Source organism: Miniopterus natalensis, chromosome 1 (assembly GCF_054644295.1).
Source record: "Miniopterus natalensis isolate mMinNat1 chromosome 1, mMinNat1.hap1, whole genome shotgun sequence".
NCBI lineage: Eukaryota > Metazoa > Chordata > Mammalia > Chiroptera > Miniopteridae > Miniopterus > Miniopterus natalensis.
This window is the reverse complement of record NC_142081.1, coordinates 65,709,312-65,736,104: the sequence shown is the minus strand read 5'-3', so window position 1 is coordinate 65,736,104 and position 26,793 is coordinate 65,709,312. Positions and strand designations below refer to the sequence as shown.

The 26,793-nt window shown below is 37.7% G+C and overlaps 1 protein-coding gene and 1 pseudogene across 2 annotated transcripts in view; one reads left to right on the top strand and one right to left on the bottom strand.

The window, feature by feature from the left end:
* The window catches only part of AVEN (apoptosis and caspase activation inhibitor), a 150,613-nt gene that overhangs the window by 77,926 nt on the left and 45,894 nt on the right, over nucleotides 1-26,793 (top strand). The window lies entirely within an intron of this gene.
* The window catches only part of LOC148094165 (lupus La protein-like), an 89,868-nt pseudogene that overhangs the window by 37,336 nt on the left and 25,739 nt on the right, over nucleotides 1-26,793 (bottom strand).

Sequence of the window (26,793 nt, the reverse complement as noted above, 5' to 3'; positions counted from 1 at the left end):
CCTTTAACATTTCCATGTTCATTGTAAATTGCTCAAGAATAAGGTATAGCATCTAGCATTTCTGAGATATTTGTGGCATTCTTTTTTGTTAGAGCATTTACAGGACTAATATTCTGTAGAACAAATTGTAGAAAGACAGATTAGGAATTACTAGAACCAGAGTTTCATTGTAGGTCACAGGAAGGATGTATGGTCCCAATGAGTTTGAATCCTTGTGGCCAGCCAAAGAGATGAGAATCCCACAGATGACAGGCATTTGAACTAGATGTTATGTGTGCATCCTGCTCCCCAGTTTCACAGCTATGCCTGAAGTCTGCTTTGGGGACACAGCACTGGGGATGATCTGTCCTGCCAATCAGTAACTCCTAACATTGTATCTACATTTTCAGGACATAGGGAGAAACTGAAATGATGATTGATAAGACGGGGAAATGAAGTTATTTTGTTGAAATATTGGATGTTATTTGATTTTGAAAAGAGGTAATAGTACTTTAATGGTTTTTCAGGGTTGTTAAAAGGAAACTGGGATGCTGATTTACATTGCATTTAAGTCCAAATTATTATTTTCAGCTCACTGTACCACATTTTCCCCTTTGTGGAAAGGGTGTTACAGAGTCTTAGAATTTTAGAGCTTTCAGAACTTTTAACAATTATTTCATGTTGTTTTTAAGGATGAGAAAGCTGAAGACTAGAGAGATGAGCACAACTCAGTTCACAGCTAGTTTAGACTAGAATTCAGGTCTCCTGCTTCCTAGTTGAAAATTCTTTCTAGTGCTTTTTGAAACTTCCCAGTGTGGCAATGAACCAACCAACCCTCCCTCCCTCCCCCCTCCCTCCCTCCCATTCCTTTAGAGTTTACCTCTGTAGGGGACTTGGTCTTAAGCATATTTTATTCTGTTCTACAGGTTACTCCTTAAATAACAGTTGATACTGATTTCTATCCTCTGATCCTGTCTCCTAACATGGTGCCATTTTACATTGGCAATTCATAAATTAGAATTGATTATAAGATTTGATCAAATTCTGTTGACCATGTTGTAAATTCAGTGATATTTTAGTAAAGAAGAGGGAGGAGTGAAAGACTGCGGGAGGTTCCCAGGGTTTTTAGTGGCTGGGAGAGTGACAATGCCATTAAAAGAAATAGGCATATTTGATGCTGTGAGTTTGGCAGGAAATGTGATGTTTGTGGTTAGACATCTAGAGCTACCTTGCCATTTACTCTGAAAATATAATTTACACATTCTCAGTTTAAAAAACTGAACAGTATGACATGTTGATTACTAAGTCACTGCTAAGAGGTTCTGTATAAATGTGTAACAAGTAGTTCAGATTTGTAGGAGTTCTTTGTATATTCTAGAGATGGCTGTTCATTTCTGTTGATTACATGTGTGAAAATATTTTCTCCCAGGAAATGGCTTGTTTAAAAATGTTTTTATTACCTTGCACAATTTAATAAAGCAATGGATCGTAGACCTGAAAGTAAGACCTACTATAAAACTTGGTTGAACCCTGAGAAAGAAGACACCAACTAAGAAGGGCTCCTGGTGGCTAACTAGGCTCAAAATAAATCACACACACAACCTAGTAGCCATTTCTACACAGAGAACTCTCGGGCAAACCTCACTTCAGGAAGAGACCTGCACTGAACTGCCTGCCTACACTGTGTTTCTGCAGCCTGAGCCAGGCCTTCTAAAGGAGTCCCTGGAATCCTATTTCAACCAATAGGACTGAGGTATTTCCATCCAACTGGAGCTGTGCTGCTCAGACCAATCAGAGTGGCTCTACTCTGACCAATCAGGACAGTGCCTTTTGGATCAGTGAAACTGTGCTGATTTAGGGTCTTCATTTGCATGAGGACAAACCAGTCAGGGACTAGGGGACAGGAACTTCCCTCTGGCTCTGGGAGTGCCCTTTCCCTTTCCATTGGGGACTGAAGATTACCTCTCCCCAGCTGAGCTGAAACACTGAGGATGTCTTGCAGGAGCAGAGCAGTACAGCACAAAACAGAAGAGTGGAGCACAAAGCAGACTGGCACAGAGCAGAGCTGTGTAGCCAGAGAGGGGCCTGGCCCAGGGCCACCTAGCCTGGGGCTGCCTTGCAGCCCTGCTGTGTTCACAGCCGAGCTGTGTCACAGTTGAGCTGATTTACTCTGAATAGTTTCCTTCTTCATGGTGCACACCGAATGGAGGATTCCTGTTAGTGTTGAGTTGGCACCAACATCCATCTGTTCATGCTTATAAACAAAAAAAGGAGAAAAATCTTTGAGATACTGAGTTGGGCAAGTATTTTTTAGATAGGAGTCAAAATGAACAAAGAATAAAAGAAAAAATTAATAAATTGGTCTTTATCTGTTTTAGTTTGGTTGGGCTGCTATAATAAAGGACCATAAACTGGATGGCTTATATCAACAGAAATTTATTTATTTATTTTGAATGTCACTTAAACAATATTTTTAATTGAATTTAATGGGGTGACATTGGTTAATAAAATTATATAGGTTTCAAGTGTACAATTCTATAATACATCATCTGTATATTGTACAGTGTGTTCATCCAAAGTCAAGTCTCTTTCCATCACCGTTTATCCACCCATTACCCTCTTCCACCATCCTCTACCTCTCTTTCCCTCTTTTAATCATCATACTGTTGGCTGTGTCTATGAAGTTTTTTTTGTTTGTTTAATCACTTCACTTTCTTTACCCACTTCACAGCCCCGCTCCCTTATGACAGCTGCCAGTCTGTTTTCTGTATCTATGAATCTGTTTCTATATTGTTTTATTTTGTTCACTAGAGTCTACATATAAGTGAAATCATATGGTATTTGTCTTTCTCTGACTGGCTTATTTTGCTTAGCTAATACCCTCCAGGTCCATCCATGCTGTCCCAAAAGGTAAGATTTCCCTATTTTTTCACCTGAGTAGTAGTCTATTGTGTAAATGTACCATAGCTTTCTTATCCACTCATCTACTGATGGACATTTGGGCTGCTTCCAGATCTTGGCTATTGTAAATAATGCTACAATAAACATAAGGGTGCATATATTCTTTCCAATTAGTGTGTCAGGTTTCTTCAGATATATTCCCAAAAGTGGAATCACTGGGTCATAAGGCAGTTCAATTTTTAATTTTTTGAGGTAACTCCACACTGCTTTCCACAGTGGTTGCACCAGTCTGCATTCCCACCAACAGTGCACGAGGGTTTCCTTTTCTCCACATCCTTGCTAACACTTTTTGTTTGTTGATTTACTGATGATAGCCATTCTGGCATCTGTCAGGTGATATATCATTGTGGTTTTAATTTGTATTTCTCTGATGATTAGTGATGTTGAACATCTTTTCATATGTCTGTTGGCCATCTGTATGTGCTCTTTGGAGAAGTGTCTGTTCAGATCTTTTGCCCATTTCTTAATTGGATTGTTTTTTTGGTGTAGAGTTGTATGAGTTCTTTATAAATTTTTGATATTAGCTCCTTATCACATGTGTAATATGTTCAGTGGGTTGTCTTTTCATTTTGTTGTTGGTTTTCTATGCTGTGCAAAAACTTTTTGGTCCCATTTGTTTATTTTTTTTTTGGTTTGTTTTCATTGCCTGAGGAGATATATCAGAAAAAATATTGCTTTGAGAAATGTCTGAGATTTTACTCCCTATGCTTTGTTCTAGGATTTTTATGGTTTTGAGTCTTACATTTAAGTCTTTAATCCATTTTGAGTTTATTTCTGTGTATGCTGTAAGAAGGTGATCTAGTTTTATTTTTTGGTTGTACCAATTTTACCAACACCATTTATTGAATGTACTGTCTTTACCCCATTGTATGTTCTTGCCTCCTTTGTTGAATTAATTGACCATAAAGATGTGAGTTTATTTCTAGGCTCTCTATTTTGTTCCATTGACCTGTATGTGTTTTTATGACAGTACCATGCTGTTTCTATTACTCTGGCCTTATAGTATAGTTTGATATTAGGTAGAGTGATTCTTTCAGCTTTGTTCTTTTTTCTCAGGATTGCTGTGGCTATTTGGGGTCTTCAGTGGTTCCATATAAATTTTTGGAATATTTGTTCTAGTTCTGTGAAATACACCATTGGTATCTTGATAGGAAATGCATTCAATCTATAGATTGCATTGGGTAGTGTGGACATTTTAATGATGTTAATTTTTCTTATTCCTGAACATGGTATATGCTTCCACTTATTTGTATCATCTTAAATTTCTTCAGTGTCTTACAATTTTCTGAGTGCATGTCTTTTACATCCTTGGTTAAATTTATTCCTGAGTATTTTATTTTGATGCTATTGTGAATGGGATTGTTTTCTTAGTTTCCCTTTCTGATAGTTTGTTATTGGTATATAAAAATGCAACCAATTTCTGGATATTTATTTTGTATTCTGCTACTTTACTGAATTCATTTATGAATTTTAGTAGTTTCTTGGTGGAATCTTTAGGGTTTTCTATATACAGTATCATGTCATTCACAAATAGTGACAGCTTTAGTTCTTCCTTTCCAATTTGGTTGCTTTTTATTTCTTCTTATCTGATTGCTGTGGCTAGGACTTCTAGTACTATGTTGAACAAGAGTGGTGAAAGCAGACATCCCTGTCTTATTCCCTATCTTAAGTGAAACACTTAATTTTTGCCCATAGAGTATGATGTTGGCTGTGATTTTGTCATATATGGGTTTTATTATGTGGAGGTATATTCCCTCTATTCCCACTTTGCTAAGAGGTTTTTTTTTATCATAAATGGGTGCTGGGTTTTATCAAATACTTTTTCTGCAATTATTGATATGATCATGTGATTTTTATCCTTCATTTTGTTTATGTGGCGTATCACATTTATTAATTTGTGGATATTGTACCAACCTTGCATCCCCAGAATAAATTCAGCTTGATCATGGTATATGATCTTTTTGATGTATTGCTGGATCTGGTTTGCTAATATTAAGTTGAGAATTTTAGCATCTGTGTTCCTCAGGGATATAGGCTAATAACTTTCTTTTGTTGTAGTATTTTTATCTGGTTTTGGAGTTAGGATAATGCTGTCCTCATAAAATGAACTTGGGAGTCTTTCCTCCTCTTGTATTTTTTGGAATAGTTAGTGAAGGATGGGTGTTAGTTTTTTTGAATATATGGTAAAATTCACCTGTTAAGCCACCCAGGCCAGGACTTTTGTTTGTTGGGAGTTTTTTTTTTTTTTTTTTATTACTGCTTGACTTTCATCAGTTTTAATTGGTCTATTCAGGTTTTCTGATTGTTCCTGATTCAGTTTTGGAAGATTGTGTATTTCTAGGAATTTATTCATTTCATCTAGATTGTCCAATTTGTTGACATACAGTTCTTAATACTTTCTTACAATCCTTTTTGTATTTCTTTGATGTCAGTTGTTACTTGTCCTCTTTCATTTCTGCTTTTATTTGGTCCCCTCTCTTTTTTTCTTGATGAGTCTGGTTAAAGGTTTGTCAATCTTGTTTATTTTTTCAAAGAACCAGCTTTTGGTTTTATTGATCTTTTGTATTGTTTTTAAGATTCTATTTTGTTTATTTCTGCTCTTTATTATTTCCCTTCTTCTACTCACTTTGGGCTTTATTTGTTGTTCTTTTTTCAAGTTCTTTTAAGTGTAAAGTTATATTGTTTATTTGAGATTTTTCTTGTTTCTTGAGATAGGCCTGTAATGCTCTATGAATTTTCCTCTTATGAGTGCTTTTGCCGTGTCCCATAGATTTGGGGTTGTTGTGATCTCATTTTTATTTGTTTCAAGGTATCTTTTTATTTTTTCCTTGATCTCATTCTTAATCCATTCATTGTTTAGTAACGTGTTACTTAGTCTCCATGTCTTTGTGGGTTTTTCAGTTTTTTCCTTGTGATTGATTTCTAGTTTCACACTATTACGCTCAGAGAAGGTGCCTGATATGATTTCAGTCTTCTTAAATTTGAGACTTGTTTTGTTTCCTAACATGTGGTCTCTCCTAGAAATTGTACCATGTATACTTGAAAAGAATGTATATCTGCTGCTTTGGGGTGAAATGCTCTGAAAATATCAGTTAAATCTGTCTGACCTAGTTTGTCATTTAACGCTGCTGTGTCCATGTTGATGTCTTGGGGTGTTAAAGTTCCCTACGGTGACTGTATTACTGTCCATCTCTTCCTTTATGTTCATCACAATTTGCTTTATATATTTAGGTGCTCCTGTGTTGGGTGCATAAATGTTTACAAGGGTTATATTCTCTTGTTGGATTGCTCCCTTTATCATTCAGGTAGTGTCCTTCTTTTTCTCTTACTGTAGCATTTGTTTTAAGTCTGTTTTGTTCAGATGTAAGTATTGCTACTCCAGCTTTTTTTTCTTTCTTCCCCCATTTAGGTTTGCATGGTAATGAACCCCTTTAGCTTTTTCTGGTCTGGGAAATTCTTAATTTCTTCTTCACTTTTAAATTATAGCCTTACTGGGTAAAGTGGTCTTGGTTGTAGGTCCTTGCTTTTCATCACTTTGAATATTTTATGCCAATCCCTTCTGGCCTGAAATTGAGAAATCAGCTGTCTGTTTGAGGGGAGCTCCCTTGTAGGTAACTTACTGTCTTTCTCTTGCTACTTTTAAGATACACTCTTTGTCTTTAAAAACTTTTATTTTAATTATGATGTGTCTTGGTGTGGGCCTCTTTGAGTTCATCTTTTTTGGGACCCTCTGTGCTTCCTGGACATGTGTGTCTTTAGGTTAAGGGAAGTTTTCAGTCATCATTTCTTCAAATAGGTTCTTGATCCCTTACTCTGTTTCTTCTCCTTCTCCTATGATGTGGATGTTGTTACACTTTATGTTGTTCCAAAGGTCCCTTAAACTATCATCATTAAAAATTTTTTTTTCCTTTTTGCTGCTCTTACTGGGTGTTTTCTGCTGCCTTTTCTTCTAAATCGCCAATTTGATCATCTGCTTCACCCAACCTACTGTTTATTCCTTTTAGTGTATTTTTCACTTCAGATATTGTATTCATCATTTCTTACCGCTTCTTGATTGGTTGTGAGCAACAATCCAGAAAATTCATCACCCAGGAGAATGCAGTGGCATGTGGTGGTCGGTGGTTTTATTTTAGATGGCGGCCTGGAACTTGATGCAAAGTTTCAGCATACATTCAGGAATGTGAATAGTCTTTTGTTAGTTTCAGCCCACAGCTGTTAACTGATTAACTTCAGTTGTCTCTCCCACTCTCTGGCCAACTGTAATTTAATTTAGGACATCTCAGAATTTTTCTTTTGTCAGTGAATGCATTATATTCAGATTGTTTCTGTAGCATATTGATTTCACAGTGCAATCAGTGAGTTAAATATATCCATCATTTACCAGTTAGTCATCCTCTTTAATAGGGACCTTAATATGCTGCTGAGAATCTACTTAACAAAAAGGTTGCAGTGAAGGGAACCAGTTGCCCTGAATAGTTATCCAAGGTTATTTTGAGATCAATACAAAAAGAAAAAAAAAAAAAGAAGAAACACACACAGAAAACCCCCAGTCTATAGATAGATAACACATTGTGTGATTCTCCCCCTTCCCTGCCCCCTGCAAATTGTTTACTATTCTTTGGGTTTGCAAAAGAATCACTTGAAATATAGCTCCTAAAGGTAATTTCAATTATATTATTCTAATTTCATTAGGTAATTTTTGCTAAGTCATAGATTGAGTCTCAGCAGTGATAAAGGAGGGATTTCTATAGCAATCAAAGTTATTTTTTCAAACCAATCTTTTTCCATTATGGGTTTGTTCCTTCCTTTTGTTGATGCTGATTTTAAATTTTAAATGTGGAATCTGAGCTGGTTGATCTGTCATAATAACTTGTGATCCAAATCTTCATTGCAAGTGGAAATGACTTATTAACTGACTTGGTAATTTTTTCTTTTTTAAACTCAAGTAACATTTTGAATGAAGCTTCACTACTTTCTCTTTTAAATACTTTTAGAAACTTTCCTGACATTTTGAGGGAGTTTAAAGTTAAAAGTTACATTTAGAGTTATGTGAAGTCATATAAAGTATGTTGGCCATACAAATTTAACAGAATTGCACATTTATTATTATATTGTATTTGGCCCATTTATGATTAATTTTCTTTAGAAAAGAGAAATGATCTTTCATAAGTATCTTAGCGAGTTTCAATCTTTGTGGTTATTTTGGAGGCAGAGCCATTAGATTCTTCTAGAATAAAAATTTCTCCTTAGATGCCTTAACCCTAAGAGATGTAGTGTTTTGACTCTGCATATTTCCTTGTAGTGAACTTATTTTTGATTCCTTCTAGCTTTCTAAAGTTTCTTACTGAGTTCTTTATTGCAGCCAGTGTTAACGTGTGGTGTAGTCATGTTAGAAAGTGACCGAATCATAGGCAACATCTCATCAGTATTGTAAAGATAACTGGGAAATGGGCAAAGCTGTGGGCAATATTTGTCATTTTAAGAGACTGAACCTTATGGTTGAAAAAAATTCACTTTTTCTTCTATGTTTTGGATTTGCCAGATTTACAGCCATTTGCTAAAGATAGTGGACGGAATGTTCTTTTGTGTAATAGTGATGACTGGCTTCTGTTGTAGCTCCCCGTCTTGCATTGATTATTGAAATGCTGAAGGCTTTTGTTGTTGACCACTATCCAGTTGTCCTGTGTTCTGGCCTGGGGTTTCTCTGCATCTCCACATGAAGCTGGACAGGTCACTAAGGTCTAACCATGTTCCTTCAGAGCATCACAACCTTGTTCTTGCTTCTAAAAGACCATTATGCTCCAGCAGTGTGTACAAACAGAGAGAGATAAGGGCTCTCTTTGGAATACGCTCCACTCCTCTCCAAAGACATAGAGTTGTTGTGTGATATTGTGATTTCTAATAAGAAAATACATATTTGGTCTTTGTTGCCATTTCTGGCACAAAGTTCCTTAAACCCTTGGAATTTCCTAAGTGATGAGAGCAATAAAGGTGTCTTGTTATGTTTAATGAAGTGATTTTTGGATGGTTCCTAAGGATGAGGTCTGGTTGCCAGGCCAATAAACCATATGATTATAGGGCTAGAACTTTCAGTCTCACCCTCTTGACCTCTGGGTTGGGGAGAGGAGGTATTGGTTGAGTCAGTTGTCAATGGCCAATGATTTAATCAGTCATACCTATATAATGAAGGCTCAGTCAAAACCCAAAACGACAAGGTTCAAAGAGCTTCTGAGTTGGTGACCACATGGAGCTTCAGGAGAGAGGCATGCTCAGAGAGTATGAAAGCTTTGAGCCCTTTTCCCATATCATGCTCTATACATCTCTTTCATCTGGCTGTTCCTGAGTTATATCCTTTATAATAAACTGGTAATAAAGTGAGTAAACTGGTTTTCTGAACTCTGTGAGCTACTCAGGCAAATTAATCAAACCTAAGGAAGGGGTCGTGGGAACTTCTGACTTAACAGTCAGTTTGCCGGAAGCTCAGGTAACAACCTGGACTTTTGATGGGCATCTGAAGTGTAGGACAGTCTTGTGGGACTGAGCCCTTAACCTGATGCTGTCTCTGGGTAGACAGTGTCAGAGCTGAGTTGAATTGTGTGACACCCAAGTGGTGTCTGAGAATTGCTTGGTTGTGTGGAAGAAACCCCACACATTGGAATCAGTGTCAGAATACTGTTGTGACCTTTGTGATTCTGGAGCTGCCAGCCTATGGAAAGGGACATGATTCTTCCAGGTTCCCCTTCATCTCAAACACTGATTGATCAGGTTATGTCCTGTAAAGGGAATGTTTGAGGCAGTGGTTTTTGAGCTGTTTGAACAGGACCCAAGTAAGAAAAACAGTTTATATTGCTATCCGTTCCTCACACATACCAGACATAAAAGTCATGAAATAAATCTTAACATTTACTGTATACAGTGTCTTTGATATATCCTATTGTTTATTTCATTATGAAAATGCTAATACCCATTACATTGATTTTGCAAACCACTGATGTATCAAGACGTGCAACTGAAAAATAATTCTGGCTTAAGGAGACTTTTTATTATTCTCCTTCATCATTGCATATTTTTCCTGTTAGTTTAACTTCCTCATAGAAATAATGCTCCAGAAATGTGTCCATCATAATGTCAGTATACATACAGTTGTTCTGGGAACTATGTTTGTCTTGTGTGTGCACATATGTAACTGACAAGATCATGTTACTGAACTAAAGGATTTCGTTTGCCTGCATGCATCAAAGCCCAATCAAACCCAAACAGAAGTTTTCATCGAAGAAAGTAAAGGTTTATCTAAGGAAATGGCCCTAAGCCTGGAGTCACAGGTGAGGTAGTGCTGTATGAAACCGTCTCCCTGATGGCTTCTAGGGGATGGGTTATATAGGGGGGAAATCATTACTCATGGTGACTAAGGGAGTTAGGGTCCTGGTCTCCACTGACTGCTTGGAGCCACGGTAGAGGGTAGGTGGTCATTCATCTGGTCCTGAAGTCAGCCATAGCATAGCTCTGTCTGGTTTTACAAGGGTGTGGTCAGTGGGGTGGCTCTGCTTTTCTGGGTTTGGGGCTGAAACACAACTGAGGCTTAGATGTTATCTTTAGTTTGACTGGAAACTCTGGTCAGCAGACCGGAGGCTTTGTTCCTAAGACTGTTTGATGCTGACCAGAATCTAATTTTCCTGAGGGCTTAATGATTAAGGGAGTGGGTGTGCAAGGAAGGAGGGAAGCAGGTGAGTTATGATGCTGAATGAGGCCAGTTTGAATCAAAAGGAAAGAAAGGAGAAAAGGTCCTAATGAAACATGAAGTTTCTGTGGGGTTGCAGTTACTGTATGACTTTTCCACATGCATACCTGCTGGTGGAAATGGAGACTTCAGACTATTTTGTTGATTTTGAAATAGTAGATACAAACGTGTCAAATTGGGTATATGTTGCCCGGCCTGGCGTGGCTCAGCGGTTGAGCGTTGACCTAGGATCCTAGGCGATCGGGGCTCGATTCCCAGTCAGGGCATATGCCCGGTTGTGGGCTTGATCAGTGACTCTCTCATCATTGATGTTTCTATCTCTCTGTGTCCACCTCCTTTCCTCTCTCTGAAATCAATAAATATATATTTAAAAAAAAATTGGGTATATGTTATTAAGTAGTGCAAAGTTTCTCAGAACTTGTTTTAATTCTTCAATTTCTGCTCGTCTGCATCAGGAGATGTAGCTTGTTTGTAACATCTGATGCTACTCTTAGTGATCTGCATCTTGACCTGGTAAGATGTACTTATTAGCCAACTTGATTTCTAATTTTTACATGCTGGGAGTCTGTTCAAACTAACTTTATAGGACACTGGATAGTGTAGGATGCAGGATATTACTTCTCACTGTGATTTATTTCCCTGGAGATCAGTGCCATGCCACCTCAGAGTCAGTTCTGTCCTTGTCAGTGCAAAGACTCTGGGTGTTTTCTTACTGTGATCTCTGTCTCTTTCTTCTGTCAGGGGACTATTTAGACAATGATCACCTATTTTCTCTGTTGCGAATTAGCTGTATTTCTAGCTGTGAGAAAGATCTTTCTAACCAGTCAGCTCTTGTGTTCTGCCTACTACGTGAATTCTAATGACCAAGCTCTTTATTAAGAAAAAAAAAAGATGAAGTAAAATATTTAAAATTAAATACTTGGTTTTGCTATAACACTGTTTATTTTAATGAATTTAGTGAAAGCATCCAGCATAGTTTCTTTTTGGCAAGTAAATAAATTTTTTAAAAAGGTATTAAAAGGTCCCTTAATGGTTATGTGCTGGCTGAAATAACTTAAAAAATAAACCTATACAAAAGATCCTATAAATGGAATTTCAGTTTTTGAAAGCTTTCTTTTTAAGTGAGAGGGATAATGGTTTATGATTCAGACCATAGATAATGTCCTCATTGTTTGCACCGCACCTGCCATTGGTAGTCATCCTGAAAGAAAAGCATTCACAGGAAATTGTAGAAAAAACTAAGGGGTAGGTTGTGTATGCAAGTAAATACAGAATCTGCCCAGAGAAGGAAAAGGGCTGTTTAAAAATCATGAACTCATGGTTATCATGACTATCATGCCATCAGCTCTTAGTATTTCTTAAATTAAACATATTACTTTTCATTCAGAATTTCATATTTCGTGTGATCAACTTAATTTTGGATTCACAGTGACTATTCCCATAGCATTTTTCATTTAGCAGGAAGGTATTTATAGGCTGTTTCACATGAAAAGAAGAGGGAGTATTTTGCTCAAAGTCTTTAAGAAAAGAGTTATGGATGATAATTTCTGTATATTTTATTCATGCTAACATTCTTTTGTAGAAAGTCTCTTTGTGTCTAGGACCTGACTTTTACTTGGCTTAAGCTGAACTTGAAATTAGTATTTAGTTAATAAATTATCTTTAGGGATTGATAAAGTGGTTCTTCTTTACAGATGGACCCCAAATAGTACTGGTGTCATTTTTCATTTCCTTGTCTTGAGTGACGATGTCAAGATGCTATCTTGAATCAGATCTTTATTCCCCAATAAAATCTCAACTTAGGTACTTAGTTCTGCTCACTCCTAAAAGATTAGGAAACCACAGACAGAGGGACAGAGAAAGATAGCAGAAGATTATTTGTAAAATGATGGAAGGTATTTGTTATTTTTTTCAGTTGTCTTGGGGACTTAATGTGTCATATTAGGACAGTTTCCTAATCTGTCCCTCAAGGTGCGGTTCATATATGGGACTGCCTTTGTAGGTCTCAAACAGACAGTTGATTTGTAGCATTTAGGAAGAAAGGACTGGATTTTTTTTTTTTTTTTTAGGAGCAGTTATGCCAGTTATAACTGAGCGTATCTGTTTTCATCAGTCTGTAATCATATGCTTTTAATTCAGTTCCCCAGTCGTTCAATGCCTTATGTTCCTGTTTGTTCTGAATACATTTCCCTTCTTAGGTATGTGAAGATTAAGCTTCACATGTCTGCTTCACTGTGTACTTAGGGATACTGTGTTTCCCATTTATCACCGGCTGCTAATCTTAGCAGTGAGATTAAATGACATTTGTTAGAGGGTGTTTTGATCTATCTTTGAAAAGGGTGGTAAAGAATCATTCATCACAGTAATGCCTTCTTTTTCTTCTTCTTGTGTGCAAATTTAAGTTGCTCGCTGAAGCAGATTCTAATTTTGTAATGGTGGTAGAGAATTCTTGTTTTGGTTTCGTGGCTTGTTTAAATAATTAAAAATCCGATAAATCCTTGAAGCATTTGTAAATTTAGCAGCCTTGGTAGCCAGCCCCCTTTCCTGCATTGGTAGCTCGCAAGGCTGGCGCCAGTCCTACACAGTACTTTTCTCTTTTTTCCTTTGACCCAGGGGTTGGCCCAGTCCTGTCTATTGAAAGACAGTCTACAGCTATGAGCTGTGGGCCACTCGCTTAAAACCACTCAAATTATGAAGTCAGGACATTGGCCGTGTGATGCTACACTTACTGGGTGACTGGGGTTAACATTTCCGTGCCTCGGTGACTAAGGTCCACAGAAAGACCTGGGTGGAAACGAAATGTGTGTGGGAAGCAGAACGCGCCAAAGCACAAGCAGGACTCCGGAGCTCCGGTGGAAAGCACGCACACGTCACAGGCCGAGCATGTTGTTGATTCTGGGTCACGCAGCGCGATCTCCACCCCTGTGGGTGCAGCGCCCCACCCAGGGCACGGGTCCCTCTGCCCCGCCAGCTGCGCCGTGGCCGCCCTCGGCCTGGTCTGCTTTCCCGCTGCGGCTGCAAACTCCCGCGCCGCGCCTTGGGCCTGGCGCGCCCTCCCCGCCCGGTCCCTCTCAGCAGCGCTGCCCTGCTGGCCGCCTTGCTGTGGTCAGATTCAGAACCGCCGCTAAGTTTCCTTCCCGGTGGGAGCCTGAGGTGTCCGAGCGTCCCAGTTGCCCTGTGTGGAGACGAGCCTTGCACGCGGCAGCCTCAGCAACCAGCTCTCCTGGTTTCTGTCGTAGGGGCTTCTGGTGAGGTTTATGGGACGTTCTTTAATAGTGGCTCCCGGCGATCCTGGACAGGGGGAACTTCCCCTTTTCACTAGGTGTCCAGCGGTGTCGCCTAAGCGTTAATTTGCCAACCGGATCCTGGGCGGTGGGGCGGGAACCCCCCCCCCCCCCCCCATGGCAGAAAGCCCTGCCCGCGCCACTGCGCTTGGGGCTCTTGCGCCCCGCGCTCGTGCCCGGCCCGCACGCCCGGCCCGCATTTCTCTCGAGTTACGACGAATTTTCCTGGTCACTTTAAAACTTTCCTGCATTTTCACCTGGTTGTCCCCACCTGGAAGCACACCCTGCCTCACCCGTCTTTCCACGTGTCTAACCCCTACCTTATTTCAGTTTACTTATGCTCAGTATGTGCTGCTTTGTTATATCCAGCAGGTGTGTGTTTATTTATTTTTCAGATTTCCGTTCAGTACTATTTTGTGTTAGTTGCAGGTGTTGAGCAGGGTTTTGCTCCTTTTTTGTTTTTGTTCCGGCTGGACGACGAGCCAGCCGGTGCCCCGCGTCGTGGGAATGCCCCGCGTGCCTCGGGCTTTCAGTGAGCGGCTGGTGCAGAGGGAGATACCCTGTGTTACAGTCTGCAGCCAACCGAGGGCCGAATCTGGCCAATTGCATGCTTTTGTAAATAAAGTTTTATTGGAAGCACAGCCACATCCACTTATTTACTTGCGGCCCATGAGTGCTTTTGTACTATAACAGTGAGTTGAGTAGTTGTAGCAAAAACGAAGTGGCCCACAAAGCCTATTGTATTTATTATTTGATCTTTTACCGAGTAAGTTCCTCAGCCTGCTCTGCATTTGTAACATTGCAGGCTCTTACAATTGTACCTCTTAGAATTTGGACATCCCAGAATAATTCAATTAATATGCCTTAGATGAAGTGACTGTGATTAGTCTTCATTAATGCATTCTTTTAACTATTATATTGTAAGGTTACATATAATTATCACTAACATTATGGAAGTTAAACACATGCTTCAGCGTAGAATAAATTCCAAGTACTCCTTCAATTGCTAAAACAATGTTTGACTAAATCGTACCTTACCAATTCTTTTTTTCTGCCTAATAAGATTGTTTCATTGACATGGAACAAAGAATGGTAATTATCAAGTTCATTCCCACTCTTTTTACATTATCCCTTTCTAAGGTGGTTTGCCTTAATCTTGTAAAAACTTTCTAATTTTAAAATACAATTTACATTCTTAAAATATGTGTTCTTGAGTTAATTCAGAAAGCATAAGATCTATTTTAAATTAATACTTATTAAACATATATATGGTACTGATTAGAATACCTGTAAAGCAGATATAAATTCAACATTGATTTATTTATTCATTCCCAACAAAACTTTGATTGAGCTTTGTTTATAGGACAAAAACAAAAACAGGAATAAAGAAAGATTAAAGCATCAGACATAAAGCAGAAAACAAATTTCATGAAATAAGCTGTTCAGAAGAGAAGGTCTTTGAGATAACACAGAGGTTTAGATGTTAAATCAGATCCACAAGAGTTAGATATTACCCCACATCAGGCTTTATTAATAATTTACTAATAATTGGTTTCCCAATTCATATGACATTTTTCAAGGGGTTATATTCCATAAATTTAAAGATTCCAGATTTGTTAACCATAAATAATCCTAGGCAGATTAGGTACATCCTGATAAAATAATTCCGTAGATAAGTATTACTTTGTCATTGTTGTTGAGATATGAAAAGTAAAAGTGAACATTTTCTTAAAAGTCCTAAAATAAAAGTCAATTTAAAAGAAGTTGAGTTACTTGGGAAGCCAGTTATGCCTTCAAGAGGTGTTGACTATATTTGAAGATGAGTTCTGATGCCAGAGGAATTCATGCTTCCTAAATATAAGACATAATTAGGGCACACTGATTTCCAAAGTCACATTTTCTGTAATGGAGATCCTTTCTAGCTAGGACAAATTTCCTCTTCATTAAGCTATCAGAGCCCAGGAGGCTTAATAAGGTGGTAACAAGGGAAGGTGCTGATGCTCGCATGTCTTGAAATAATAACTAGCAACTTCAAAAGTAGTATAAGTACAAATTAGATGCTCTGGAATTTTTTTTTTTAAAAGACCTGGTATAGAGAGTGATAAATAGTGGAAGGAGATGGACATGTGGGTAATGGAATTTATATTCACTTAGAGAAGGAGAATTAGTGAGGAGTGGGGACTATCTCATGGCTTATAGTTACTACTTCGTAAGTTTTTAAAAAATTTTATTTTTCAATTATAGTTTACATTCAATATTATTTTGTATTAGCATAGTGGTTAGACAATCATATACTTTACAAAGTGTTCCCTCAACACTTCCAGGACTCAGCACCACACATAGTTATTACCATATTATTGACTGTGTTCCCTGTGCTGTACTCTACATCTCTGTGACTATTTTGTGACTACCAATTTGTACTTCTTAATCCCTTCACCTTTTTACCTGTCCCCTACCCCCCTCCTCACTGGTAACCATCAGTCTGTTCTCTGCATCTGTGAGTCTGTTTCTGTTTTGTTTGTTCATATATTTTGTTCTTCAGATTCCACATATAAGTGAAATCATATGGTATTTGTGTTTCTCTGACTTATTTCACTTAGCATAATACCTGCGAGGTCCATCCATGCTGACACAAATGGTAAGATTTTCTTTTTTTGGCTAAGTAAAATTCCATTGTATATATGTACCGCAACTTTTTTATCCACTCATCTATTGATGGGCACTTGGGTTGCTTCCATATCTTGGCTATTGTAAATAACACCACAATGAACATGGGGTGCATATATTCTTTTGAATTAGCATTTTGAGTTTCTTCGGGTATATATCCAGAAATGGAACTGCTAGGTCATAAGGAAGTCCCATTTTTAATTTTTTCAGGAACTTCCATAGTGTTTTCCATCGTGGCCGCACCAATCTGCATTCCCACCAGCAGTGCACAAAGGTTCCCTTTTCTTCACATCCTCGCCAACACTTGTTGTTTGTTGATGATAGCCCTTCTGACAGGTTTCAGGTGATACCTCATTGTGGTTTTAATTTGCATTTCTCTGATGCTTAGTGACATTGAGCATCTTTTCATATATCTGTTGGCTGTCTGTATGTCCTCTTTGGAGAAATGTCTGTTCAGGTCCTCTGCCCATTTTTAAAAAATTTTATTTCAGAGAGAGGAAGGGAGAGAAAGGGAGAGATAGAAACATCAATGATGAGAGTCATTGATCGACTGCCTCCTGCACACTGCCTACTGGTGATTGAGCCTGCAACCCGGGCATGTGCCCTGACCAGGAATCGAACCTCAATCTCCTGGATCATTGGTCAATGTTCAACCTTTGAGCCACTCCGGCTGGGCCTCTGCCCATTTTTTAATTGGATTGTTTGTTTTCTTGGTGTTGAGTTGTATGAGTTCTTTATAAATTTTGGATATTAATTCCTTATAAGATGTATCATTGGTGAATATCTTCCCCCATTCAGTGGGTTGTCTTTTCATTTTGTTGACGTTTTCCTTCGCTGTGCAAAAATTTTTAAAATTGATATAGTCCCATTTGTGTCTTTTTTTTTTTGTTTCTTTTTCCTGAGGAGATACATCAGAAAAAATATCTGGAAGAGAAATGTTTGAGATTTTACTGCTGGTGTTTTCTTCTAAGAGTTTTCTGGTTTCGAGTCTTACATTTAAGCCTTTAATCCATTGAGTTTATTTTTGTATATTGTGTAAGAAGGTGGTTCTAGTTTCATTTTTTTTGCATGTATCTGTTCTATTTTCCTAACACTATTTATTGAATAGATTGTTTTTATCCCACTGTATGTTCTTGCCTCCTTTGTCAAATATTAATTGATCATAAAGGCTTGGGTTTATTTTGGCTCTGTTCTGTTGTATTGATCTATATGTCTGTTTTTATGCCATGCTGTTTTTATTACTATAGCCTTGTAGTATAGTTTGATATCAGGTAGCATGATTTCTTAAACTTTGTTCTTCTTTCTCAAGATTGCTATGGCTATTTGGGGTCTTTTGTGGTTCCATATAAATTTTTAGACTATTTGTTCTAGTTCAGAGAAATGAACCATTAGTATTTTGATAGGAATTGCTTTGAATCTATAGATTGCTTTGGGTAGTATGGACATTTTAATGATGTTAATTCTTTCTATTCATGAACATGGCATATGCTTTCATTTATTTGTATCTTCTTTAATTTCTTCAGTGTCTTACCATTTTTTGAGTACAGATCTTGTAACCCTTACTAAATTTATTCATAGGTATTTTATTTTTTTGATGCAGTTGTACTTTGTAGGTTTTTAAGTGTTCAACAATAACTGTAATGCAAAACATGGTAAGGAGGGTGAGAGAAGAGGTTAGATGCTATTAGACCAATTAATTCAGCAAGATTCTTCTGATTAGTCTTTTAAGAGTCAGATTTTAAAACTATCACTGTTAGAAATAGAGATGGCTATTAACTGGTAGGAATGAATGTTTCCATATACTTACCAAAGGAACACAGATTAAATGGTTATTACCCTTTGCCAAATCAATAAATGTAAACTTACATAGAAGATAATATTCAGTATTGATAAAGGTACAGCATGAGAGGCACTGTGATTATGTGGTTAATGGCAGTGTAAAATTGACAGATATTTAGGGAAAGCATTATAGCAGTATTTTTCCAGATATATAAAAATGTTTTTCTCTCTTGTAATCACTTTGCTATTCTGAATCACTCATAAAGAAGTAGAGGATCAGATAAAGATTTATACGTAAGAAAGTTAATTCAATCTTTTATAATGAAAAATAGGAAGCCATCTAAACTTCAACCAATATCACAACAATTAAGTTGTGTGGTAACCCTAAGAGGGAATATTGTATTATACAGCCATTAAATTAGGGTCATAGAAAAATATATGGTAACTTTGGACACATTTGTGATTCAATATTGATTTTAAACGGTATACTTAAAATATATACAATTTGGGTAAAATTGTTAACACAGGACATAACGATGAAAGTAAAATGAGGAGTTATCTTAGTTTAATTTCCTCAGTATGGTTAAATAACAGGTAATTTGAGGTTTCTGTAAATATTTTATGGAAATTAAAAAAATATTGTTTTTACTTTTATAATGAGAAAAAAATGTTATTAAAAAATGAACAGCTGTTCTCCCCATAATCTGTGTGTCCCATCATAGGGGCTCTGATGGCCTGGTGTGAGCGGATTCTAACAAAGGCAATAGTTTGCCTGCACTGAGTCCAGCCTGGCACGAATTAGGTTTTCTTTGCATGTTCCTTGATTTGAAATTAATCTCTTGGGAGGTTAGACCTAATCACTTTGCCTCTTTCTGTCAGTAGCCTAAAGAGAACAAGAACCTTAATGTAGAGTATCACTTTTAAAATACTAAAATTCAATGGGAAGAGTTATGGTCACAATAAGTGGTTGAAGCTAGACTTCGTAGAAGACTATTCAAAAGTTATCAAGGGCAAACATAAATTTAGCTATTGAAAACTGAAAAATGAGGAAGAATATTTAGAAAGTTAATCATCAAACATTTATTATCTTTTACATACTTGCCACTGTGCTAGACATTCAAAGATGAATCAGAGGTGGCCTTGTTTCTCAAGCTCATAGTCTAGTGAGTCAGATGGACATACAGGTGAGTCATTAGGAAGCTGGGTGGTATGTCCAGTAGCAGAGCAATGGCCAGGCTGTGTGGTCTCAAAAGAGTGCCACTAATTCAGGTTGGGGTGGGCAAGAGGAACTCTTCCCGGAAGGGTATCATGAAGGGTGCTGAGGGTTAATTTTAAAGTGTATAGGATCGAGGTAGCTTAAGAAGCATAGGGGACAGTTATTCCAGAGAAAAGAAACAGCAAGAACCAGGGCACGGACGAGAGACACAGCCCAGTATATTGGAGGGTGAAGGGGACACGTCTGTTACTAGAGTGTAAAGTGGCAGGTAGGTAGTGGATCAGGCTGACGAGGTAGGCAGGGGGCAGATAACAGTGCCCTCTTTATTTCCCATGTAGTGGCCTTTCAGGGGTTTTAAGCAAAGAGTAACAGTGAGATTTGCAAATTAGGAAGACTCTGGTGGAATATATGGCATGTGGCTAGAGGTGCAAGCCTATAGGCATGAAGAAGCAGCAGTAATGGCCACTGCAGGGGTGGGCCTACAACATGAAGTCAACAGGATGGGCAGAGGGACAAAGGTCATAGTGGGATTGCTAAAACTGGGGAGGAAAAATCAAGGATGTATGTTTCAATACCTGTTGGTTAAAAAAAATTTTTTTTTTGCATCTGTATATACATAGACACATAGAAAATACTAACTGTAAGAACCTTATTAAGACTATGACATCACTAATATTAATTATCTTTAGGTAGTAGGAATTCAGGAGCAAATGCCTTTTTTCTTTGTGTTTTTCAAGTATTTTGCTTTGAATGTGTATTACTTTTTATCATCGGAAAAGGAGCATGGCCTTTTAAAAATAGTGGGAGAAAGATAAAAGAGAGTACTGGGGTTAAGACATAAATCAGATTTAGGGATCAGACTGCTATAAGAAGGAATAGCATAAGGTCTTGACCAAAAAATAATAGGACCAAGTGAAGAAAGCCAGGCACAGAGACAAATACTGTATGATCCCAATTATATGAGGTATCTAGAGTAATCCAGCTCAGCGAAATGGAAAGTAGAATGGTGTTTGCCAGGGACAGCATGTGGAGATGAGTGGGGACAGAGGGGGAAGATAGGGAGTTGTGTAATGCCTGTCTGTTTCTCCTCCCCCACCTTCTCTCTCTCTCTCAAAAAAAAAAAAAAAAAAAAAAAGGGCAGGTATATTGTGAAGGTACCAAAGAGACAGGAGATTGTAATCAGAGACTAGGAAATGGAAGTTTCAGTGTATTCTGTAGAAGTGATACGGACCTACATTCATTAATATAAATGAATGTATAGTTATAAATCTGTGTCCTGTTAGATGGGAAGCTCCTTAGAGGATGCTTGGAATTATTCTTATTTGTACTTTTTAATAGTTGAGGGAATGAGACTAAATACTTAAATATGCTCAGTGAAATTCTTTATCAGTTGAAGAAAGCATGTATGTTGAGTCTTGCATATTTGGAAGTAGCATCCCACACGTTGAAAATGCCTTTTGCTTGCCTGTCTTCCTTCTGTGTTCTTACTCTGAGCCACAGGTTGTGTCGCCGCATAGATCTCAGCATTCCTGCAGTCCCTTCCCATACCCTTCTTGTTTTCTGTCTAAGTGGAATTGATATTCCACTGAGATTTGGGGAAAATATTATAAATGTCGACTCCACCCTGTAGAATCTGATTGAATGGCTTTTGGGTAGGACCTGGGCATTTCTAGTTTAAACAAGCTTCTTGGGTGGCCTCATACACACCAGATTTGCACAGCTACTGCTTGAGAATTACCAGCTTTGCCTTTCTAAGGTTGGAATTACCTTATTTCTTTTTGCTGTATAATATTACTATTTCCTAATGTCGTTAGACATTACTGAAGTTTGCTGAAGAGTCTGGAATTTATTTTCCTGAGAAACTTGATGTCAGCAAGACACTAATATGGATCCTTTTCTTAAAAACAAAACCAAAAGCAGAGGCATGAGCTATTTTATGTTTGATGAAGAGAAGCCAACAGCACTGACCTGTATTAAAAAGGTAATTTTCTTCACATTGAGGAAATTCTTAGTCATTCGAAACCATATAATTTGTAAGAAAACGTTTAATTATAACAAAGATGCTGTAATTTAAAAAACTGAGAATTCAGAACATGCTTCATTAAATTTTATAAAATGCTATGTTTTTCTTTGATACAAATTACAGCAATCTTGTGTTGTCTAAATTTAATAAACAAAGGTTGCTAGATTTATATCATCAATTTGATATTAAAAGTACATACTAGGGCCTAAATGAACTTAAACCACCATTTCAAAGAACCTTGAAGCACTTTTTAAAAGTTGATTAATCTTGCCCTGGCCAGTTTGGCTCAGTGGTTAGAGCATTGGCCCAAGGACTGAAGGGTCTGGAGTTAGATTCTGGCCAAGGGCATGTACCTTGGTGGCAGGCTTGATCCCCAGCCCCAGGCATGTGGGAGGCAACCAATCAGTGTGTCTCTCTCACATCGACGTTTCTGTCTCTCTCCCTTCCACTCTCTGAAAAGCAGTGGAAAAATATCCTCAGGTGAGGATTAAAAAAAGAAAGATTAATCTTTTCCAAGCCTGCTAAGAGTATTTACTTTGCTTTCTTAGATACATTTAACAACCTGTTTTTATATCAGAAAGCTTAAAATGAAATATCTTATTTCTGGTTTTTGCTGCACAATTTTATTGTAAAATAAAACATAGGTACAGAAAACCACATAAGATAGATTTATAGCTTAAGAAAGGCAAATACCTCTGTACTCACCACCTGGGTCAAGAACTAGAACCTGGTACAGCAGGAGTCTTCCTTCTGCTCCCGCTCATTCATAGCCAGGTCCTTCCCTATTAGTTACCACTGCCTTGAGTTTGTAGTAATTACTTCCTGTGTTTGAAAAAAATACTTTCATCACCCAAATGTAGCTCTAGACACTATAGTTTAGTTCATTAAAAAAAGTTGATCTATTTTTGAAATCTCTTTTAATTGATAGCAGCACTCTTCAATAATGGGTGCCACACATGTAATTTTAATTTTCTAGTAACCATATTATAAGAAGTAGAAAGAAACAGGTGCAGTTAATACTAATATATTTTATTTAACTAAATGTATCCAAAATATTATTTCACCATGTCATCAATGTAAAATTATTGAGATATTTTACATTTTTTGAGGAGGAAGGGTACTAAACATTTGAAATCTGGTGTCTGTTTTATGCTTACAGCACATCTCAAATTATCCCAGATTTGGCCAGTTGGAAGCCCCTTAGCTATCTGCTTTATACTTGTGACATACCTCATCATTTTTGGTGTGCTTCCTTACTTTCTGGCATTGAAGATGTTCCAAACTCATCTTGTACCTGTTCTGTCCCAACCCTGGACTTGGCCATTCCTCTTGGGAGCCCTGGTTTTTTTTGTTCTAGTGATTTTAAAGACCAAGATATGAGCACTAGGTGCATACATTGTTCCCGGGGTGTCTTTGCTAAGTGGCAAAGCTAGGGAATAGATATACCTGTGTGTATGTGTATACATATATTGATACATACATACACATGAACATACACGTATATGCATGTATCTCTCCATACACACACACACACACACACACACACACACACACACACACAGTAATCATGAGTTCACATCAGTACTTCCAATTCCAGTCTATCCCCATGGGTTCTTTCTTGCTTTCCTCTCTCACATTCAGCATGAGAACCCTGACACTCAGTGCTATCAACTCATTCACTTAGTCGCACAGGCCTGTAATTCATCTAGTATAGCTTCCAAACGGCTTCTCACATTTACCACTACAAAAAAATAAACCTTCTGGAAAGAATTCAGGAGTTATTGGCTGTTTTGCCCCCAGTATACAGTCACATATGGTGTTTATAAATTTCTTGAATTAGTTTTCTCCCTCCCACCCTCCTTCAGTGCGGTTATGGTATTTGCTTGAAATACAAAGGAATATGTTTGTTTTTGGTTTTAGGTGTTTCTTCCTCTACCCACTCCTACTAATTTAATTTTATATCTATCTATCTATCATCTATCATCTATCATCTGTCTGTCTATCTATCTATCTATCTATCTATCTATCTATCTATCTATCTATCTATCTATCATCTATCTATCATCATCTATCATCTATCTATCTATCTATCTATCTATCTATCTATCTATCTATCTATCTATCTATCTATCTATCTATCTATATCTATCATCATCATCTATCATCTGTCTGTCTTCTATCATCATCATCATCTATCTATATCTATCATCTATCTATCTATCATCTATCTATCTATCTATCTATCAATCTATCTATCATCTATCTATCATCTATCTATCTATCTATCTATCTATCTATCTATCTATCTATCTATCTATCTATCTAATCTATCTATCTATCATCATCATCTATCATCTGTCTGTCTTCTATCATCATCATCATCTATCTATATCTATCATCTATCTATCTATCTATCTATCTATCTATCTATCTATCTATCTATCTATCTATCTATCTATCATCTATCTATCATCTAATCTATCATCTATCATCAATCATCTATCTAAGTAATGAACATTGCCATCTTTCAAAGTTAAAACTATACAAGCCACACCCAGGGAAGTGTCACACTTCCTCCCATATCTCTCCCACCCCGCTTTCCCCAACCCTCATAGGCAACTTCCGTCACTGTTTTCTAGCTTATCCTTACTTTTCATTTTGTAGGAATCCCTTTCCTTCTCACACCCTGTGTGCAGAATAGGCAAATCTATAGAGACTGAAAGTAGATACATGGTTGTCTAGGGCTAGGGAGGTTGGGGGCCAGGGAGTTGCTGATGGGCATGGGGTTTCTTTCTGGTATGATGAAAATGTTCTAAAATTGTCATAATGGTCGCACAACTTGAAAGGAACTAAAAACTATTGAATTGTGCACATTAAATGGTGACTTGTACAGTATGTGAATTACATCTCAGTAAAGTGATTTTTTTTTTTTTGAAAGGTAGCATGTTTTATGTACTCTTTTTGTACTCTGCTTATTTTACGTTCAACTAACTGTGTCTCCTGGAAATCACTTCCCATCACTTCATAGAGATCTTTGCTCTTTTTAATAGCTACTTACTACTTGGTTGTGTGGCTGTAGAATAGTTTACTCAGCTGGTGTCCTGTTCTGGGACATTTAGGTGGCTTTCATTTGTTGTAAATGGTACTGCAGAGAATAACCATGTGCACCTGTACCTTCTGGCTGGTGAAGGGTTATCTCCGGGGTGCATCCCCAGAAGTGGGATTGCTGGGTCAGAGGGAAAATGTGCCTGTAGTTATTAGATAATGCCAGTTTTCCTCCATGGAAGATGGTCTTATTTTGCATTCCCAGCAATGAATGTCTGTCTCCCCCTAATCTTGTCAACAGAGTAGATTATCAAGCTTTTTGGTTTTTGTCAATATGGTGGCTGGAAAATAGTATTTCATTATGGGTTAGATTTGCATTTCTCTTATTGTTCAATTATTCAGATTGAAGATTTATAATATTTTAAGGGCCATTTTTATATCTATTTGTGAATTGTCTTTTTTTTTTTTTTTTTTGCCTGTTTTCCTGTGGCATTTTTTGTTATTGTCCTGCCATTTAAAAAATCTCATTGCATATTAGAGGCATTTACCCCTTTTCTCTGTGTTTGTTGAAGATATTTTCTCGCATTTTGTCTTTGCTTATGTAAACGTTTTTATTTTTAGCCAAATTATCAATTTTTTTAAAATCTAGATTTTAAATTATAGCTTAGAAAGCTTTCCCTTGTACTCATGTTATCGAGGAATTCACCTATAGAGTATTTCTTCTAGTACTTGTTGAGTTTCATGTTTTACATTTGGATCTCTGATTTATTTGGAGTTTATTCTTCTGCACAGCTAGGGGAATCTAATTTATCTTTTTCCAGATAGCTATCCAGCTGTACCAATCCTGTGTATTAAAAAGGCTGTCTTTGTCTCAGTGGTTTGAGATATATCTCTAGCATATGCTGCATATGGGTCTATTTCCGGACTTTCTATTCCATTGGCATCTCTGTATGCATGTGCTACACACTGTTTTAGTCAGAGAGGCTTTTTAATGTGTTCAATGTTTCTCACGGTTCTTCCTTTTCATTGTGTCCCTAGCTGTTTTTGTGTGTTTATTTTTACATTTGAACTTTATAAAGAATGACTATAAGCGAATTAGAGAAAGACTATAATTTCACTCATATGTGGAATCTAATGAACAAAATGCACTAACAAGCAAAAGACAGACTCATAGGTAGAGAGCAAGCTGACATCTATCTGTCAGTGTGGGGAGGGTTGTGGGGCTGGGTGGGTGGTGGTGGAGGGATTGAGGGGGAAGAAAAGAGAGAAACTCCTAGATGGACAACAGCGTGAGGATTGCCAATGGGAGGGGGTGTGGAGGAGAGCATAGGGGGGATAAATGGTGATGGAAGGAGACTTGACTTGAGGTGGTGAGTGTACAATGCAGTGTACCGATGATGTGTGGTGGAATTGTGAACCTGAAACCTGTATAATTGTATTAACTAGTGTCACCCCAGCATATTGCTAATCACCCCTACCATGAGGCTTAGGAAATACTGCAAGGTAAATTTTTTTTTTTTTTACTGCACAGTAATTTTAATATTAGGTGAAGCAAAACATAATTAGGAATATAAATCTGCTCAAATCCCTTGATGTTCCATAATGTGCGGTACAGTCCCAAATTAATGATGTTTTGGTTGTCTCTGCTATTTTCTTCATTACGAGAACTGTAGTGAATATTTGAGAATTAGTGTTGTTTGGAACCTGTATGTATATTTCTACTCTCTTTAAAGCCAAATCAATTTAAAAGTTTAACATTTGGCGTCAGACTTTGTTTAAAAGTAGCCGTGGCTACTGTTGAGGTTCGTAAGAAGCTAGGAAAATTCCTTGGCAAGTGGAATGGGGAAAGTGAGACAGCCGAACAAACCGGCTAAGCAATTCACAGCCAGATACAAGTCACCAGGGTGCTTAGCAACAGGTCAGACTGGTGCAGGACCTCACCCCCAGGGTGGCCTTTCCTCCCCTGGCATAGCTCTGGTTTTGCAGTTTAGATCCCCAACCTTTCCTATCTCTGGTCACGCAGTTTAGACCTGCTGACCTTTCCTTCCTAGAGATAACATCTAGGCCTCAGTTGTATTTCAGCTGCAGGCCCAGAAAAGCA